General features: G+C 37.5%; 1 pseudogene; it reads left to right on the forward strand.

Moving 5' to 3' along the window:
* The first annotated feature begins 1591 nt into the window (after window positions 1–1591).
* On the forward strand, window positions 1592–3038 carry LOC148919867 (uncharacterized; annotated as a pseudogene).
* Window positions 3039–6952: the final 3914 nt, after the last annotated feature.

A 6952-nucleotide genomic window follows, 5' to 3' on the forward strand; every position in this document is an offset into this window, starting at 1 on the left:
TGAAGAATGACAATAATGAACTTGTGCCTACACGTTTGACTACTGGGTGGCGTATGTGTGTTGATTACAGAAAGATCAATGCGGGCACTAGAAAGGATCATTTTCCATTGCCTTTCACTGATCAAATGTTGGAAAGGTTGGCTGGTCGTGCGTTCTATTGTTTCTTGGATGGATATTCAGGGTACAACTAGATTCCAGTTGCACCTGAGGATCAAGAGAAGACAACATTTACATGTCCTTTTGGGACTTTTGCATATCGAAGAATGCCCTTTGGTTTGTGCAATGCTTCTTCAACGTTTCAACGATGCATGATGAGCATATTTTCCGGATTGGTTGAACACATAGTTGAAGTGTTTATGGATGACTTTTCTGTTTTTGGGGATTCTTTTGATGAATGTTTGAACAATTTATCCTTAGTTCTTGACAGATGCATTAAGACAAACCTTGTTTTAAATTGGGAAAAGTGTCATTTCATGGTTAAGCAGGGGATTGTCCTAGGCCACTTGATTTCTAACAGGGGTATTGAGGTTGATAAGGCCAAAATTGATGTAATTGCAAAGCTACCACCACCGACAGCTGTTAAAAGTGTTCGATCTTTTCTTGGTCATGCTGGGCTTTACAGACGGTTTATCAAGGATTTCTCCAAGATTAGCCGACCATTGTGTAATTTATTGGCTAAGGATGCTCCTTTTGCCTTTGATGATGCTTGTTTGGAGGCTTTCAACAAGTTAAAGACATGCCTCACTACAGCACCCATTATTGCAGCACCTAATTGGAGTTTACCTTTCGAATTGATGTGTGATGCTTCAGATTACGCAGTAGGAGCGGTTCTTGGACAGCGGAAAGATAAGCTTCCCCAAGTCATTCATTATGCTAGTCGAACTCTCAATGATGCACAGCTGAACTATGCGACCACAGAGAAGGAATTGTTGGCAGTTGTTTTTGCATTAGAAAAATTTCGGTCTTACTTAGTTGGGGCTAAGGTGATTGATTACACAGATCATGCAGCTTTGAAGTATTTGTTGTCGAAGAAAGACGCTAAGCCTCGATTAATTCGTTGGATTCTTTTACTGCAAGAGTTTGACTTAGAAATCAGGGATAAGAAGGGTAGTGGAAATGTTGTGGCTGATCATTTGTCCAGGTTGATTGTGCCAATTTCTGCTGAAGATGACTTGCTGCCTTTAAATGAAAGTTTTCAAGATGAACAGCTGTTTGCTGTCCATATCATTTCACCATGGTTTGCTGATTTAGTTAATTATTTGGCTAGAAGGGTACTTCATCCAGATTTTACTTTCCAGCAGAAAAAGAAATTTTTGGCATAAGCAAAGTATTATTTTTGGGATGAACCATATTTATACAAATATTGTTCTGACCAAGTTATTCGCAGATGTATGCCAAAAGAAGAGCATGAAAGTGTTTTAAAGTTTGCACATCAGTATGCTTATGTGGGGGACATTTTGGCCCTAAACGGACAGCAGCTAAAATTTTGCAGAGTGGATTGTTTTGGCCTACTCTCTTCAGGGATGCTAATAGTTGGTGTAGGTCTTGTGATCGTTGTCAAAGGGTGGGTAATCAATCCAAAAGAAACGAAATGCCACAACAAAGTATATTAGTCGTTGAATTGTTTGATGTTTGGGGTATTGATTTCATAGGACTATTCCCAATGTCCCATGGCAATCAGTATATTTTGGTGGCTATTGAATATGTCTCTAAATGGGTCGAGGCAATTTCAGCACCAACCAATCAAGGATCAGTTGTTCTGAAATTCCTCAAGGGGGTAATTTTTCCATGATTTGGAACACCGCGTGTCATTCTAAGTGATGGGGGTAAGCACTTTGTTAATAGATCGTTTGCTACGTTGCTAGCTAAGTATGGGATCACCCATCGTGTTGCTACTCCTTATCATCCACAAACATCAGGACAGGTTAAAGTTTCAAATAGAGAAATCAAGCGAATTCTTGAAAAAACAGTTAGCTCTACTCGAAGAGACTGGAGTTTGAAATTGAGTGATGCTATCTGGGCGTACATAACAGCATTTAAAGGCCCAATTGGGATGTCCCCATTTCGGCTGGTTTATGGTAAGGCTTGTCATTTACCTATGGAGCTAGAGCATAAGGCATTTTGGGCTATTAAAGAGTTGAATTTTTCTTATGATTCTGCTGGAGAAAAACGTAAATTGCATATTAATGAGCTTGAGGAAATTCGTAATGATGCTTATGAGAGCTCGCACATTTACAAAGAAAAAACCAAGGCATTTCATGACAATCAGATTCTCAGAAAGAATTTTCATCCAGGGCAAAAAGTTTTGTTATTCAGTTCAAGGTTGAAGTTGTTTCCAGGGAAGTTAAAGTCTCGTTGGAATGGCCCCTATTTGGTTACTAAGGTTTATCCTCATGGGACGGTTGATATTACAAGTGAAATTAATGGCAACACATTCAAAATGAACGGTCACAGGCTGAAACCATATTTGGAGTCACCCTTCGATATTGCACGCGAGTCACTGACTCAAGGAACCAAAGTGATCCGACCACCGTGCTTCGCAACGTCTAGCTACAGACTTAAAATAAAGCGCTTATTGGGAGACAACCTAATTTTTCTATACTCTTTACTCCTTTTAATTATTAAAAAAAATATTTGTTGTTGTTTTCTTTCACTAGATGTTTTTATTTTCTTTCTACTCATAACACATCATTGATTCAATGCAGGACACAACAATCAACAGCAAACATCAAAAGCAAAAAAAAAATCCTAGGCTGAATCCTGCACCCAAAGAACAAGTCTACACCGGGAAAGACACAACAATCACCACAAACATCAAAAGTAAAAAAAAAAATCCTGGTGGAATCCGCACCCAAAGAAAGACTACACTGGAATCATGCACCCAGCAGCAAGTCTACATTAACATCACCACATATACACTATGCTGGCAATTCATGCAATTAACAAGCGCTCACTCAAAGATGCAAGGGATTCGAAATTATACCTATGAGATGGACGGATTGGGGGTCCTCAGGGCTTTGTGCTGTTTTGTCCTTTGAGCTTGTGTGCTGACTACCTTCTCTTGGATCTGCAACCTTCCTACACTGTGCATATGTCGAAATTATACACACACATCTATACATCAACCACACTCCCAAATCAGGACCCAAAACAAATTCTGGAATTAATCTTACCTTCGAATGGATATTGGATCTTGAAATCATCCTTGCAAGATTAGTGGTCAAGTGGTTCTTGGGTGACTCAATGTTCTTTTTGGACGAAATCCCATTAGACAACGTCTTCTCCAGCAGCTTTTTGAAGTCACCAATCTCAACTTCAAGCTTGGCCACATGGGATTCCAATTCTTTGACAATTCAAGTGGAGCATCTCATAGCTGGTGTCATTTCAAATTTGGGTTGGGAATCAAACAGATGGCGTAATTTCAATATATATATATATATATATATATTCTAGGGTTCGAAATCATACCTACAAGATGTACCGATCTGGGGTCCTTACTGGTGGAGAATGGACTCTGGTTCGGCTTCAACTTGCTTTCATCTTGGAACAGGTTAGCATCTGGTGACATGGATGGAGATATATCTGAAATTGAGGAGTCAAGAAATTCAAAAACCATATAAAGATTCAAGTGCATCAGATAATTCCACCCCACAGAGAGACAAGGCCCTTGCGTTCTTGAGAAAAATGAAGAAGGGCGAGAACGCGAACCTGCGTTTTATGAGCAAACCGAAGAAGTGAGAGCGTTGAGATAAATGGGTCTGCAACTTCCGGTTTTCTCACAACCAACAGAGATGCAATTATATCTTTCCACATGACACCCGCTGTGGCTACACCAATTATATTGTAGAAATTGCTTGGATTTGATACAAGTCTGCCCTTGTCCATGTTGGTCGCTGCGGCAATTCCACCATCGGTCTCGCGTTCGAAACCTCCCAGGTGTGTTCGTTTTCTTGCTATTTTGTTCTTATTGTTTTTATTTCTTTATTTCTTTTTAATTTTTATTTATTTATTTATGTATTTTTCTCTCTTAGGGTATTTTCTTTCTTTTTGCTGTCACATCTATTTATTTTCCACACCTTGAGGACAATGTGTGATTTAAGTTTGGGGGTGGGAAAATAAAATTTTAGATTTTTAATTTTTTGGGTCTTGTTTAAAATTTTCGTTTTTAAGTTCATATCCATAGATTATTTTAAACATTAGAACAAATGGACATGGTGAAAATCAATCCCACAGTAGAGTCTTTTCTGTTTATTGTTGCTTAGACACTAATTCATGAATTATACTTTGAAATTTGCACATCACACCAACATGGTTTTGGGGAGTGAGATTGAAATACTTACTTTTTGTCTAAGTGTGTTTTAATTTTTGTTCTTTATAAAAATAAAGTTAGTATGTGTTATAAAGTAATAATTGCCTCACCCGAAGCTTTGCTAGTAACCGGGCCAGTCCTGCCTAATCAGTAGTGATTCTCGAGACAAACGGTAAAGTTTTGGCATGAGGCAGGGTGGTTAGTTGGTTTTGTAGCCGTTTCAGCTTGAGTTAATAAGCCCTTAGGGGTGTTCTACACCTAGTGTCCTAAAGCCTTAGTGGTTTGGGAGTCATTGACCTAAAGCTCGCTACATGGGTTGGATCGAAAGCTTAAGGGAACCAACATTGCACAACCACTAATGTTACTGAAAAAAAATATATATATGTGAAGTATGAATAAAAGGGATGAGAGATAAGGGTTTTAGTCGAGTCTCCTTAACTATGATGGTTCACTTTACATTGAAGGAAGTTTGTGAATTCTTTCCTATCGATTGCAACTTGAAGGTGGAAATTTTGTTCTATTAAGTTTTAGCAAGGTGTTTAGTTTATTAAGTTTTTATTTTTGTTTGAGTCTTGTTTTGCTTGAGGACAAGCAAAAAGCTAAGTTTGGGGTATTTTGATGAGTCAATTTTATATTATATATTTAACCCCATTCTTAGTATATTTTGGTTAATACTTTGGAAGAATTTTGATACTTTGAATTATATTTCCAATATAGGACTTTCGATTCTCTCTGAAGCAAAACATAATCAAATGAACGAATTTTGGAGTAATTCCAGTTGGAGGACGTACGTGAGTCACTTAGCTTGATCGTATCAAAATATCAGACTTTTCCACCAAGCGATGATTTCCTGGCGAATAAATGAAGGAGCAGTGCGCTGTGCTGGAATAGTATAACGTTTTGGGCTTTTATTGCATTTTTGGAGCCCAAGATAACCTCAGATGGGTTCGTGGCCTTCAGGAGAATGTTTGGAATATTTTTATCTTTAAAACGAGCTATCTTTGGCCATATTTGGAGGAGATTTGAGACCAAAACGTGGCTGGGCAGATTGTGAGCAGATTCTCCTAATCCAATTTGGATTTTATATTCTAGTATTATTTTATTTTAACCTAGTTTCCTTGTGGGGATTGGGGCAGCTAGGTTTTAAGAGGTATTTAAGTTATTTTTCACAGCAAATTTTGACACTTCTCTTTTGGCTTTTGAACGCGACTTTTGCTAGGATTTTGGGAGAACTTCTACTTCAAGGTGTTTTCGATCTTTATTATTTTAATGAAGAACTTGATTATTTTTATTGTGAACATGCGTAACTAACTTTCTTTTGCTAGGGTGAGGCCACGAGCCTTAGCAAGAATATGTAGTTTTATAATTATATGCATGCAGGTTTTCGAATTATTCATCACTGGGTTAAACTATCTAAGTGTCTTGATGCTTGATCACCATTAGGATGTTTAGAAAAGTAATTTGATGCAGTTTTGGTCGGAGGTCGGTCCCTGAAATTGATGAAGGCTTCTTGTGATTAATATGTGCAAGTTCACTTATGATGAATACCACATCTTAAGGGTTGCATGATTTTTTCAAAAGGTTTCACAGAACTTAATGAGTCATGTATGTTTAGATTTGATTTGAATACCACAGACGGATTGCATGTGTGATATACGCTCTATGTTGGGGGTCCAAGTAGGCATATATTAGGAGTACCTAACCTTCGAAATATGCATGTATAGGTCATAAGTAATTGGGGGAACTATATAGAATTGTTAAGGTGACGGCGGATCCCTAGTGCTTTCTTAATTTGATTTCTAAAAACACAACTGTTTCTCTTGCTCTTAGCTTTAATTTTGCATATTGCCTTATTTTTATTAGTTAAATTCCTTTTAATTTAAGGTCTTCAAATCAAACATCTCAACTTTCTCTTTTGCAATAATTAATTAGAATTTGGTTGCTACGAGTTATTTAATAATCCCTGCGGAGAACGACCTTGCGAGAATCATTTATACTACAATAACCTTGTCATTCTTGCAAGTTTTGTAGGAGTTTTAACCTTGTTTGCGCAGGTACTAAAAAGCCTATCACAAATCTTAAGCTACACTACTTATATATTTAGTTAACTTCCCAATTAATATGTAACATTCTTATATTATCTTGTACATAGATAATATATTATATGTACTCATTATCTTGCTCTAGTCCCTTTTTTTTTTTTTAAAGTAGTTTTATATTGATTTTTCTTCCGTATGTAATGGGGCAGGACAGGGAACCCAGTCCCCATTGAAGGTGGGGATGGGGAATCCCTAATATGAATATTGGCTGAGTTGCAGAGTTATAATGGGGCCAAAGATTTGAGAAAGCTTGGTGAGAGAGAGATGGGGTTCGTTGCCAAGCTCTAGAAGATTGCCAATGAAGGGAAATGACTTTGGTCCAGGTGGGAGAAGATGCCTCTTGGGATTGGCTTTGCTTTACAGAGCTTGAATAATTGAGAACAACAACACAGAGAAAAGGCTTAGCAGGACCAAAAACTCAAGAAATCCATTCTCTCTCATTCTAATTGCACAAAAGTTGTTAAATTGAACTATTATAATTCGAATAAATCGAGTTTTGGTCTAAAAAATTCCAAGAGTTAAAATCATTTAACTTTAAATTCTA

Source organism: Prunus mume, linkage group LG2 (genome assembly GCF_029339155.1).
Source record: "Prunus mume cultivar Tortuosa linkage group LG2, ASM2933915v1, whole genome shotgun sequence".
NCBI lineage: Eukaryota > Viridiplantae > Streptophyta > Magnoliopsida > Rosales > Rosaceae > Prunus > Prunus mume.